This window comes from Pseudophryne corroboree, chromosome 5, assembly GCF_028390025.1.
Source record: "Pseudophryne corroboree isolate aPseCor3 chromosome 5, aPseCor3.hap2, whole genome shotgun sequence".
NCBI lineage: Eukaryota > Metazoa > Chordata > Amphibia > Anura > Myobatrachidae > Pseudophryne > Pseudophryne corroboree.
In genome coordinates, this window is record NC_086448.1 from 737,935,461 (window position 1) to 737,950,513 (window position 15,053).

Consider the following 15,053-nt stretch of genomic DNA (forward strand, 5'->3'; position numbering starts at 1 on the left):
TTCACTCAAAACAAGACCAGCCCTGGACATACTTACCCTGTGCGACGATCTCAGCATTGATGGGGCCGGCTTTGACGTCACACCTCCGCCATCCGTTCGCCTGGACATGCCTGCATTTTACTTACCACTCCCCGAAAAACGGCAGGGAACAGTAAGGTGACACCCAGGAACGCCCTCCTGCTGTCCATCTTCTTGCGGTCGCCGCTGCGACCGCTTTCTTCGTTGTAAGCATCGGGCAATGACGCGCGTGCACAATGCACACGCCGTGCATGCGCATTCTGGACCCGTTCGCACCGCAGCGAAGAACCGCTGCGAGCGAACGGGTCAGAATGACCCCCCGTGTACACTCTCTGCAGGGAGATTCGCTTAGTACACATTGTGCGAGGAGACTTGTTCAGTGCACACTCTCTGCGGGGAGATTCGCTCAGTACATTGGGGGTCATTCCAACCCGATCGCTCGCTGCAATTTATCGCAGCGCAGTGATCGGGTCGGATTTGCGCATGCGCCGGCACCGCAGTGCGCCGGCGCATGCTGGGCGGACGAAGGCCGTTGCATTGTAGCGATCGCCTCTGCCTGATTGACAGGCAGAGGCAGTCGCTGGGCGGGAGGGGGCATTAAGCCGCCGTTTAAGGGGCGCGGTCCGCCCAACGCAGGCGTGGCCGGCCCGTTGGGAGGGTCGGCCAGCAAGGAGTTTCTCCCGGCCAGCTGCAGGAGCTGCGCTGGCCGGGAGTTACTCCTGAAATGCAAAAGCATTGCCGCTGTGCAATGCTTTTGCATTTCTGCGGGGGGGGTTCCGGCACTGACATGAGGGGCGGACTAGCCCTGTGCTGGGCGTCCCCCCGCATGTCTGAGTGCCTGATCGTAGCTTTGCTAAATTTAGCACAGCTACGATCAACTCGGAATGACCCCCATAGTTTCTGCGAGGAGACTTGCTTAGTGCACATTCTGCGAAGAGACTTGTTTAGTGCAAATTCTCTGCAGGGAGATTCGCTTAGTCCACAGTTTCTGTGGGGAGACTTTCTTAGCACACATTCTGCAAGGATACTTGCTTAGTGCACATTCTGCGAGGAGACTTGTTTAGTGCACTCTCAGTGGGGAGACTCGCTTAGTACACAGTTTCTGTGGGGAGATTCTCTTAGTACACATTCTGCGAGGAGACTAGTGCACACTCTCTCAGTACACATTCTGCGAGGAGACTAGTGCACACTCTCTGTGGGGTGATTCGCTTAGTACACAGTTTCTGCGGGGAGACTAGGTTTGTGCTCTAAACAAGTCTCGCAGAATGTGCGCTCTCTCTGCGGGGAGATTCGCTTAGTACACACTCTCTGTGGGGAGACTAGCTTAGTGAACATTGGGGTAATTCCAAATTGATCGCAGCAGGAAATTTTTTAGCAGTTGGGCAAAATCATGTGCAGTGCAGGGGGGGGGGCAGATATAACATTTGCAGAGAGACTTAGATTTGGGTGGGTTATTTTGTTTCTGTGCAGGGTAAATACTGGCTGCTTTATTTTTACACTGCAATTTAGATTGCAGATTGAACTCACCACACCCAAATCTATCTCTCTCTGCACATGTTATATCTGCCTCCCCTGTAGTGCACATGGGCCCTCATTCCGAGTTGATCGGTCGCAAGGCGAATTTAGCAGAGTTACACACGCTAAGCCGCCGCCTACTGGGAGTGAATCTTAGCTTCTTAAAATTGCGACCGATGTATTCGCAATAATGCGATTACTAACTACTTAGCAGTTTCAGAGTAGCTCCAGACTTACTCTGCCTGTGCGATCATTTCAGTGCTTGTCGTTCCTGGTTGACGTCACAAACACACCCAGCGTTCGCCCAGGCACTCCCACCGTTTCCCCGGCCACTCCTGCGTTTTTTCCGGAAACGGTAGCGTTTTCAGCCACACGCCCCTGAAACGCCGTGTTTCCGCCCAGTAACACCCATTTCCTGTCAATCACATTACGATCGCCGGAGCGAAGAAAAAGCCGTGAGTAAAAAAACTTTCATCATAGTAAAGTTACTTGGCGCAGTCGCAGTGCGAACATTGCGCATGCGTACTAAGCGGATTTTCACTGCGATGCGATGAAAAATACCGAGCGAACAACTCGGAATGAGGGCCATGGTTTTGCCCAACTGCTAAAAAAATTTTCCTGCTGCGATCAACTCAGAATTACCCCCATTGGCCCTCATTCCGAGTTGTTCGCTCGCTAGCGGCTTTTAGCAGCAGTGCAAACGCTAAGCCGCCGCCCTCTGGGAGTGTATCTTAGCTTAGCAGAAGTGCGAACGAAAGGATCGCAGCACTGCTACAAAAAAAGATTGTGCATTTTCAGTGTAGCTCGAGACTTATTCCTAGCGAGCGATCACTTCAGACTGTTTAGTTCCTGTTTTGACATCACACACGCCCTGCGTTCGGCCAGCCACTCCCCCGTTTCTCCAGCCACTCCTGCGTTTTTATCTGGCACGCCTGCGTTTTTACACACACACTCCCCGAAAACGGTCAGTTACCTCCCAGAAACACCTACTTCCTGTCAATAGCTCAACGATCAGCAATGCGACTGAAAAGCGTTGCTAGACCTTGTGTAAAACTACATCAGCTTTTGTGAAAGTACGTTGCGTGTGCGCTGTGCGCCCCATACGCATGCGCAGAAGTGCTGATTTATAGCCTGATCGCTGCGCTGTGAACATCGGCAGCTAGCGATCAACTCGGAATGACCCCCATTCTGCGAGGAGACTTGCTTATCACGCACTCTGCGGGGAAACTTGCTTAGCGCACACTCTCTGCGGGGAGGCTTGCTTAGCGCACACTCTCTGCGGGGAGGTTTGCTTTGCGCACACTCTGCGGGGAGACTTGCTTAGCGCACACTCTGCGGGAAAACTTACTTAGCGCACACACTCTGTGGGCAGATTCGCTTACCACACACTCTCTGCGGGGAGACTTGCTTAGCATGCAGTCACTGCGGCGGAATAGGAGGTGTTGAGGAGGCAACTTTTAACGATTTTGTGTAAATAAAACTGAAATCAATTTGCAAATTGAAAGTTTGATCTGAACATAGGGGGTTATTCAGAGGTTGGCACAATTATGAGAAAATCTCAAACGTTGTGTATTACTGCGTCCATTGCGCATGTGCGGACTTTCAATATGGAAGGATGCAATTGCATAGTGGTTGACAGATGGGCGGCGGCGTTGGGGTCGAGTGGTGCAGGAAACCTAGTCATGTCATGGGCGTTTCCAGTGCTGCCGGATGATGTTACCTCCATTTCCTGCGACAGGAAACATGGTGGCGGTGCACCTGTATACACAGCCTGACTAACCCCCAGAATTTGTTACTTTTACTCATTGCTATGTAGTGGGCATTTTAAAATTGCCATGTTATACTTGCAAGCCTCTAGAGTCACGATTTGACGTGACTGTTCACTGTCCTGCAGGTCAGGAGATTTACCCAGACTCACTGAAGGTAAGCAGATGCCTCTGGTGTGTGCAGCCTTCTAGACTAGTGTTTTAGGGGAGGAGATATGAGAGATGTTCAGGGCACATCACTTGATGATTGTGATGTGGACACGCCATTAATGGGACATTTCCACGTACACATTGAGATTCTATTACTCTTTAGAAATGTATGAGTTAAGAAAATTATGTGTTGAAAATGAAATAAAAGTCCTTATCAGATGTACACAATTTCAGCGGAACACCTAGATCAATGGGGGTCATTCCGAGTTGTTCGCTCTTTGCCGATTTTCGCTATGCTGCGATTTGTTGCTAAATGCGCATGCGCATGGTACGCAGAGCGCATGCACTTAATTATTTTACACAAAAATTAGTAGATTTGCTGGTGTTCGTGCGGCGCTTTTCAGTCGCACTGCTGATCGGTGGATGATTGACAGGAAAGGGGCGTTTCTGGTTGGTAACTGAGCGTTTTCCGGGAGTGTGCTAAAAAACGAAGGCGTGTCAGGGAAAAACGCGGGAGTGTCTGGAGAAACGGGGGAGTGGCTGGCTGAACGCAGGACGTGTTAGTGACGTCAAACCAGGAACTAAACAGACCGAGCTGATCGCAATCTAGGAGTAGGTCTGGAGCTACTCAGAAACTGCAAGGAATTATTTAGTAGCAGTTCTGCTAATCTTTCGTTCGCTATTCTGCTAAGCTGAGATACACTCCCAGAGGGCGGTGGCCTAGCGTTTGCAATGCTGCTAAAAGCAGCTAGCGAGCGAACAACTCAGAATGAGGGCCAGTGTACTGTAAAAGCCACAGACAAACACGTTATTTTAGGGAAGTAGAGTTCCATCTAGTGGTAATAATAAGGTATTGCATATAACATTAAGGGGCTTTTTTTTATTAAGCCAAGAAATGTGGTAAATCCTTCGGACACAGGGGTTTTTCAGAGTACTGCAGGATTTTTAGGTATCAGTGTATTTACTAAATGGGTATCGCCAGTGCAGTAGCTTTCTAGTAGTACTGTGAAAAATCCCTATTTACCAAGCTAAGGTTTCTGGAGCTAAACGCAGCCAGCACAAGACCTACAACAGCCGCAGCTGCTCTGCTTGAGAAGGGGGTGAGTGATATCAATTACATCAGCCAACAGTGGCCCTCATTCCGAGTTGATCGCTAGCTGCCGTTGTTCGCTGCGTAGTGATCATTTAAAAAAAGGCAAAACTACGCATGCGTATGGGCCGCAATGCACACGCGCAGCGTACGGGAACAAAGAGCATCGTTGTTTTGCATTGCTTCTAGTGACGATTCCATTTGCACAGCCGATCGCAAGGAGATTGACAGGAAGTGGGAGTTTATGGGTGGCAACTGACCATTTTCTGGGAGTGTTTGGAAAAACGCAGGCGTGTCCAGGCGTTTGCAGGGCAGGTATCTGACATCAATTCCGGGACCTTCATCACAGCAATCATCGCACAGAATAAGTAACTACAGGGCTGGTCTTGTTTTGCACAAAATGTTTTTCTACCGCCCGGCTGTACTATACACTCCCCCGAAGGCGGTGACTATGCGTTTGTACGGCTGCTAAAAGTAGCTAGCGAGCGATCAACTCGGAATGAGGGCCAGTGTCAACTACAGGTTGAGTGTCCCTTATCCAAAATTCTAAATCCCACATTTTTGGGTCCCCTACTGAGATAATGACATATATATTATATATTATGTGTATATGTATATATATAGATATATTATATATAATATAATATATATATATATATATATATATATATATATGTATATGTGTCATTATCTCAGTAGGGGAACCAAAAATGTGGGATTTAGAATTTTGGATAAGGGATACTCCTGTATTTATTTTACACGGTGCCAGTGTCCTATATATACTCTGCACATGGGTCGAGCACGCTGAACTCTGTTCTGCCTCCCCGCGACACCGTTCAGCTCTTTCATCGACCGTGTCTATTGCTACAATACATTGGATGATACATTATTAATACAATTTATTGTTCCTTTGGATACAATTTTTTTTTTTTTATAAGAACGTTCAATATTCCATCACAACATAGGGATTAAAGTCAGGACTGTTTTTGGTGGACAGTAATGGATTAATGTACTATTTACATGTATGTTTTATTTAAATGTATTCATTTTACAATATCCACAAGCCTCTGCAATTATATTTAATAGTCCTGACTGATCCCAGCGCTGTGCTTATCTCTTGTTACTGGAGCTTTGGGCCTGATTTAGTTATGGACGGTAATGCATTAGCAGCTGTCTATGGTAATGCTGTAGCCGCCTAGAAATATATTGAGGCGCCCACCGGTGGCTTTGCAGATCCAAGCAAGTGCGTACAAACCCGCAGTGATGGTCGCAGACATTGATAATATGTGTAACCTGTGGTCACAAAGATTGACCACAGGAGCTGACACGCTGGTGCCATGTTTTCTGCATGTGAGGTTACCGTTATAGGCTGAGACACACCCCAAAAATGTTTGCGACATGCCTGTCTTTTTGCCGTCACTCCCCGTTGGCTCCTCCAAACAGCCCCTGACTGTTAATCACTTTGCAAAGAAATCCTCACAGCGAACGCCTACGCTAAGGTACCTGCTGCAAACGACCATTTTTATCTGCAAAAGCAGCCATCATAGGTTTCTGTGAGGGTTGCTTAATTGCCGAATTTACCAAATTCCAGAAACTCCGAAGCTTGACCGTAGTAGCTAGTGCCAGGTTGTAACAGTTACTGGGAGCGGGTTCCGTGGAATCCCTCCCCCCCAATGGCTGCTTGCATGTGCGTGGTCAGCACAGTAGTGCAGCATGATCCTGAAGTGAAGCAATTTGCAGTAGTGATCACTTCAGTTCTTAAAACCCCCATACAGTGTCGGACTGGGGTATGAAGGGCTCACCGAGGGAATGCAGTGCTAGGGGCCATATATAGGGGAGTGGCAAGCCTACAAAGGGGGTGTGGCCAGCCTCCACAGAGGCTTGAAATGCACAATAGTCTTGTGCAGTGTAATGCAACATATCTAGCATGTATAATACAAGTGCACAGTCTGGAACCTGATCCCTTGAGGAAGGAGTGGGTCCTCAGACAGTGGGGCCCACCGGTGGTTTCCTCTGTACCCCTGTGGGCCAGTCCGACCCTGCCCCCATACATCAGACAGCCCGATTCCCTTATCCGACAGAACTATCGGATCCGACGATGATTGCAGATCCGTCTGGACATCATGGAAATTCTTCATTTTAAAAATGCTCAATTTTTTCTAAAAACAGGTTTTTTTATTTTTCCAATTCCACGACCCGGCTGTTGGGGGATTGAGACATAGCCGCTATATATCTGTAGTGTATGGGGGCCAGGGACAGGCTACTACCAGGGTCCCTGTCCCTGTGTGTGTATTTTTATATATTTGGGTGACCATTTCTTATTGATGGATTAGGCTGCAATGTGAAATAACAATAATCAGGTCTAAAACGCAATAATCAATAAATATGCTCCTAGACATGCAAAAATCTAACGTTGGATGCATTGTAGTAAGCAGGGTTCCGGTATGAATGGTCGACCATGTTATGGTCGATAGTCATTAGGTCGACCACTATTGGTCGACATTGACATGGTCGACATGGACACATGGTCGACACATGAAAATGGTCGACACATGAAAGGTCGACATATGAAAAGGTCGACATGAGTTTTTTAACTTTTTTTGGTGTCGTTTTTTGCGTAAAGTGACTGGGAACCCCAATTAGTGCACCGCGTCCCCTCGCATGGCTCGCTTCGCTCGCTATGCTTCGGGCATGGTGCCTTCGCTCCGCTACCGCTTCGCTCGGCACACTTTACCGTTCCAATCGTAGTCCATGTGGATCGTAAAGTATGGAAAAGTTCCCCAAAAGAAAAAAAAGTTAAAAAACTCATGTCGACCATGTGTCCATGTCGACCATGTCAATGTCGACCAATAGTGGTCGACCTAATGACTGTCGACCATAACATGGTCGACCATGTGAACGGATACCAGTATGCAGGCCTAGTACGTAAATGTGTATATTTATGCAGAACAGATGGACTCAAGTCCAAATCTAAAGAACCTTTCCAAGGAAAATTTGCCTATGTGCTGCATTCACTATAGATTGTACGGGTGTTGTATGTTATGCCGGCAGCCGGGATCCCACCCGCCGGCATGCCGGCAGCTGGGCGAGCGCAAATTAGCCCCTTGCGGGCTCGCCACGCTGCGGGCACGATGGTGCGCTATGCGCGTTATGCTATTTATTCTCCCTCCAGAGGGGTCGTGGACCTCCAAGAGGGAGAATGGTTGGCGGTATTCTGGGTGTCGGGATACCGGCGTCGGTATACTGAGCGCCGGGATCCCAACAGCCGACAATACTGAATACCACCCGATTGTACAGGTGAACGGCTGGCTGGGGAAGGTCAGTAAGAAGGGAATTACATTTGTCAATGTGCCAGATTAGGCTAGAGAGGAGGGGCGTGCCTGAATGGAGAGTATGCACGGACCCCCTCCTCTCTTGTTGTGCCCCCGGTATATGCACCTCCTTTGCTACTGGAGACAACAGTAGTATGTGTGCCTGGTTTATGCCAGGAGATGTGGCTTTACGGTGGTAGTAGAAAACGCTAAATGACTGGACAGTTTTATTAATAATGTGTAAAGTATTTACCTTGTGAAAGGAAATTAGAAAAAGATTCAAAGACAAAATGAATTAAGTTAAAATGAGTTTAATCAGAAACACACTTCATTGCTGTACATAAGCCATGCCTACATGCCCTTGTCTAGGCACCAATACATCTCAGTTGGCATGGGAAACTAAGAATTTTTGATGCGCATTCACAGGTAGAAATTAGGTTCCCCAATGTATATACATTACATAGTTCCATAGGGTGTAGTATGGTATGCCGGCGGCCGGGCTCCCGACGACCAGCATACCGGCGCCGGGAGCCCGACCGCCGGCATACCGACAGTGTGGCGAGCGCAAATGAGCCCCTTGTGGGCTCGCCACGCGCGCCACGCGCGCCACGCACGCCACGCTATTTATTCTCCCTCCAGGGGGGTCGTGGACCCCCACGAGGGAGAAAATATGTCGGTATGCCGGCTGTCGGGATTCCGGCGCCGGTATACTGGGCGGCGGGATCCCGACAGTCGGCAGCCAGAAGACCACCCATTCCATAGTTACATAGCTATTGAGGTTGAAAAAAGACAAATGTCCATCGAGTTCAACCTATATTGTATATATCAGGGGTGGGGAACCTCCGGCCCGCAGGCCGTATAAGGCCCGCAAAGCCGTTTGCTCCGGCCCACCCGCTTCTCCCAGTGAGACACGCCGCCGCTCAGTCCGGCGACAGCGTGTCTCAGCTGTCAGTGTCAGGACAGGGAGGAGAGCACGGCGGCTGCGTGTAGAACTTGAAACCAGCCGCCGGTTCGTGAGCCAATCAGAGCCCGCGGACCGGCAGCCAATCAGGAGCCGCGGCTGCCGGTCCGCGAGCTCTGATTGGCTCTCAAACCGGCGGCTGGTTTCAAGTCATACACGCCGCCGCCCGACATAGCCGCGCTCTCCTCTGTGTCCCGCCGAAAGGAGCGGTAAGTAGCACGGAAGGGGAGGGGGGCATCTGTATACCTGGCACTGTGGGGGGCATTTGTATACCTGGCACTGTGGGGGCATCTGTATACCTGGCACTGTGGGGGGCATTTGTATACCTGGCACTGTGGGGGGCATCTGTATACCTGGCACTGTGGGGGCATCTGTATACCTGGCACTGTGGGGGCATCTGTATAACTGGCACTGTGGGGGCATCTGTATACCTGGCACTGTGAGGGGCATTTGTATACCTGGCACTGTGGGGGCATCTGTATACCTGGCACTGTGGGGTCATCTGCATACCTGGCACTGTGGGGGCATGTGTATACCTGGCACTGTGAGGGGCATTTGTATACCTGGCACTGTGAGGTCATCTGTATACCTGGCACTGTGGGGGCATTTGTATACCTGGCACTGTGGGGGCATCTGTATACCTGGCACTGTGGGGACATCTGTATACCTGGCACTGTGAGGGGCATTTGTATACCTGGCACTGTGAGGGGCATTTGTATACCTGGCACTGTGAGGGGCATCTGTATACCTGGCACTGTGGGGGCATTTGTATACCTGGCACTGTGGGGGCATCTGTATACCTGGCACTGTGGGGACATCTGTATACCTGGCACTGTGAGGGGCATTTGTATACCTGGCACTGTGAGGGCATCTGTATACCTGGCACTGTGGGGGCATCTGTATACCTGGCACTGTGGGGGGGGGGGGGGGGGGGGGCATCTGTACACCTTGCACTGTGAGGGGCATTTGTACACCTGGCACTGTGAGGGGCATTTGTATACTTGGCACTGTGGGGGCATTTGTATACCTGGCACTGTGAGGGGCATTTGTATACCTGGCACTGTGGGGGCAATTGTGGATCTGGCACTGCACTATTGGGGGCATATGTGTATCACGTCCCATTTTAACTGGCCACACCCATTTTTTTGGCGCGCGCGCGCGCGCCTCCGGCGCGCACACACAGTACCTCTATGGAACAGACCTGCTGGGGGGCAGGGTAATTTTTTAAGTTGAGAATTTTTGTATGGCCCCTGAAGGATTTTATAAATATCCAAATGGCTCTCGGTAGAAAAAAGGTTCCCCACCCCTGGTATATATATATATATATATATATATATATATTAATTAAATGCTGTATCCCTGGATATTTCTTTCCGCTAGGAATTTATCTAATCCATTTTTAAACTTATTGATTGAGTCCACCATTACTGCCTTCTCTGGCAGTGAATTCCAAATCCTTACTGCTCTTACTGTGAAGAATCCTTTACTCTGTTGAGTATGGAATTTTTTATCTTCTATCTTCAGGGGATGTCCTTGTGTACTATGTAGTTTTTTTTGGTAAAAAATTATTTGATAAATCCCATTATTGTCCCTTAATGTATTTATAAATATTAATAATGTCCCCTCTCAGTCGCCTCTTTTCCAGTGTGAACATATCAAGCCTTTTTAGTCTTTCCTCATAGTCCAGTGATCTAACCCCTTAACCAGTTTAGTGGCTCGCCTCTGAACCCTTTCGAGTTCGAAGATATCGTTTTTATAATATGGTGCCCAAAACTGTATGCAATATTCCAGGTGTGGCCGCACCAATAATTTATACAGAGGCAGGATTACACTCTCATCCCTTGTCTCCATACCCTGTTTTATGCATGATAACACCTTATTAGCCTTTGCTGCTGCATTTTGACATTGCGTACTGCTACCAAGTTTATTATCGATGAGCACACCCAAATCTTTTTCAACTACCGTTATTCCAACATTACTACCGTTATTCCTACATTACTACAGTTATTCCTACATTACTATTACTATTACATTACTATTACTATTATTATTTTCCTTTTTTAATCTGTAAACTAAAAAATGTACTGTATATGCTTAATTGAATAACACTCCAATCTGCTGCTCAGTGCAACCCCACACAATGATTAACAAGTTCAGTTTTGATCATTGACAAATTGGTCAGCCAATACGGAACAGTTTTGCATGACTTCCCTTACTACCGTTCTATCTATACGCTGTAGAGTTTATACCATCAACTGTTATCACACTGTCTCAAGTTCTGTTCCTTTACTGAGCCAAATGCAATACTTGTTTACAGTGGCGTAAGTTCGTCCCAGTTGCCCGGAGGCAAGGTAAATATTGGTGCCCCTTATTTCCTATATTAAGATAAATATATATATGTATGTATGATGTGTGCATGTGTTCTGAAAAAAATGTATATACTGTATTTATACATTTAATTGTCTTTTATTTTAAATCACACATTTCTTAGCAGTCATACCCAGGATTAGAACCCATGACCTGTTACACTAACAGCAGACACTTTACTGATGGAGTTATGAGAATTCTAACTATATGACGTAGAAGTTACGTGTAATTGTCAGAGAAGTATCTTCATATAGTTAAAATTCTCATATTTCTTATACAGGAGCAAACAGCTTCATCAGTAAGGTGTCTGCTACCAGTGTAATAGGTTGTGGTTTCTAATCCTGGGTGTGACACTTGTAAAATGTGTAAATTCAGTATAATAAAGAGGGTGTGATTTGTAAGGTGCAGGGACCAGTGAGGAAGTCGGACACTGAAAAGACAGCGGCAGCTATCAATTAACTTAATTCAATGGTGTCACAGAATGGGAGGAGAGGTGCCCCCTTCAGAGCAGGAGCCCGGCGGCAGATGACTCCGTTGCCTCCCAGAGTTCTGCCTCTGCTTGTTTACCTGAAGAACATCCACTTAAAACACATAAAAGAAAATAAAAGAAAAATTGGAATGCAATACACGGTTATATCCACAAGATGTCACTGTTGCAGTGTCGGACCACCGAGAGGTATGAGTCAAACAGATGATGCTACTGGGAAATTATGGCCATCAGCCGTGCAGACTACTGGAATGTCATAAATACATTCAAATTAATAATAAATATAAAATGGTCAATATCTGCTATAAATGAATCATTCTGGGAGTGTTAGATCTAGCCTTTGTGCTCATGATGAGGTTAGTTTCCATAAGCTTTAGTAATGTGCATCTCATGTTTGGCATAATAAGATAAAAGTATTACAGCATGCTGAAAAAACACAGGGCTTGTAAATAAAAGTAGAAGTGAGGATTATCTGTGATTTTGTGTTGTATTGCCTTGGGACCATCGCTATTTAGGTGTATGTTTTGTCTTTGTCCTTTGTTTTGTTCATAATATGCCCCCGAGCAAATATTTGTGATTTGTATATATACTGACACAAGTCTCTCCTGGGATGGCGCGCAAATGTGCTCAGATTTACAATTAGTTGTCCAGAAGGATACACCTTATGTTGTTTCAGTTTTCCTCCGTATATCCCCATCTTAGCTCAATAAATAATTTGGTTATCATCAGAAAATGATCACGTTAATGTTTGTCTGTCCATATGGTGACTAGTACAGCAAATGTGTGCTAACAAAACATCTAAAATGAGACATAAATAACAAAAAAATAGCTGAACAACCCTCAGCGGGATATAGTCTACTAAAGACTTCCACCCATTGCTAGAATTACCCTCAAAGCCAATTGTGCATTTGTGTATTTACCATATGTCTCTGAAGGAATATGCATTAGGAAAATCAGATACGTTCCATACATTAGAGAATATTTTTTTTAGATATTATTTGCGTGAAAAAAATAGGATAAAACATTCAGATCTACATTAAACTCACTATATTGTGTGTTTACAAGCAAATATACTGTCAAATATTTAATCAATATTTATTTTCAATGACATTTTAAGACTATGGCCCCGATCCAGATCTGATCGCTGTGCAAATTCGCACAGCGGCCGATTATCGAATGACTGCGCATGTGTATGCCCAAACAGCAACAAAATGGCGCAAACATTTCGAACACTAGGCGTACGCAAGGTGATTGACAGAAAGAGGCCGTTTGTGGATGGTAACTGCCCATTTTCTGGGAGTGTCAGGAAAAACGCAGGCGTTCCCAAGCATTTTCTGGGAGGGTGTGGGGCGTCAGCTCCGGCCCCGATCAGCTTGATTCTATCACACTGTAGGAGTAAGTCCTGGGCTACACACAGACTGCACAGACTGGAAAAAACATTTTACGGTGAGTGAGTTGCGAACAGATTTGGAAATGTCCGCTGTCTGGTGAAGTTTTCGCACGGCGTACACATGCATTTGCACACTTGCACGGGGCAAGTTTTCACTCTCTATGGGCGGCGTCTATCTGATTGCAGACATCTGCAAATTTGCAGCGGAGTGATCAGGTCTGAATTAGGCCAATTGGGCTGTATTTACGAAGCGGTGAGTTTTGTAAGCTGCTGTTCCTCGGTGGGTTTTGGGTGAAAGGGGCACTAACATTACATGTAAAGCTTTACATTTTCACCTGCAACCGCTGAGAAGGGAGGTCATACAAAAGCCGCTGCCTCGTAAATATATAGCCCATAATTATTTTCTTTTACAATATTGGAAGGAAAGACTTCTCTGTATTAGGAATTTTTTTTAACACCATTTATGCTTATTTAGATTTTTCAAAACCTTCTCAGGGAAAATGGTACATAACAGAAAAACAAGGAGGAACAATATATCTGGGGGCGCAGGACACAGTTTGCATATAATAATCTCCAGGCTTGTGTGTACATTATGGTCTGTGCTGTCCCCACCGCCTGGGCGCAGTGGTTTAAACCATTTTCTTTCTTTGTTTAAACCAGTTTTTGCATTATTGTTTTAATGTAAAAGAAATGGAATTGTATTTGAAGCCTTGATCAGCCATGTTTTAATGTTTTTTTAACATTAATAATGTTATATACTGTAAGTCTTTGATTTGATTTATTTTACTTCTTTCAATAAAACAAATTTTCTATCACGTATTATTCCTATTACATCTGAATACATGCAGGGGTTACAGTCGTTAGGTCGACACAACTTAGGTCGACACTCATTAGGCCATTAGGTCGACATGGCCGTTAAGTCGACAGGTCAAAAGGTCGACATGAGTTTTACATATATATTTTTTCATACTTAACGATCCACGTGGACTATGACTGGAACGATAATCTGCCGACCTAATGACAATGTCGACCTTCAGTGGTTGACCTAATGAGTGTCGACCTAAGTTGGGTCGACCCAATGTAGATAGACATATTAATACATACAAAGTACACTCAGATAGATGAAATTGAAAAGAATAAAAAACTAATGTAAAGCATTAGTCCTACTTATAACTAGAGATGTGCAGCGGGCATTTTTCGGGTTTCGTGTTTTGGTTTTGGATTCGGTTCCGCGGTCGTGTTTTGGATTCGGACGCGTTTTGGCAAAACCTCCCTTAAGATTTTTTGTCAGAGCCGGGTGCGTTTTGGATTCGGGTGTTTTTTTTTTAAAAAAGCCTCAAAAACAGCTTAAATCATAGAATTTGGGGGTAATTTTGATCCTATAGTATTATTAGCCTCAATAACCATAATTTCCACTAATTTCCAGTCTATTCTGAACACCTCACACCTCACAATATTATTTTTAGTCCTAAAATTTGCACCGAGGTGGCTGGATGACTAAGCTAAGCGACCCAAGTGGGCGGCACAAACACCTGGCCCATCTAGGAGTGCCACTGCAGTGCCAGACAGGATGGCACTTAAAAAAATAGTCTCCAAACAGCACATGATGCAAAGAAAAAAAGAGGCGCACCAAGGTCGCTGGATGGCGGTCGCTGGATGGCTAAGCTACGCAACACAAACACCTCAATATCACAGGAATTGTTTGTTCTAATCAATGGTATTATTTATTGGTCCAAATCACTGGAAGAAAATGACAAAATCACTAGAATTAAAAGCCAGTATCACAGGAATTATTTGTTCTAATCAATGGTATTATTGGTCCAAATTACTGGAAGAAAATGACAAAATAACTGGAATTAAATGGCAGTAATGTCGGGAATTATATCAAATGGCAGTATCACTGGACATATACGGAAGTGTCAGACATGATGGCACTTTAAAAAAAACTTTTTTTTTTATATGACAGGAACAAACCCACTGTCCTAACAATTGGCAGGG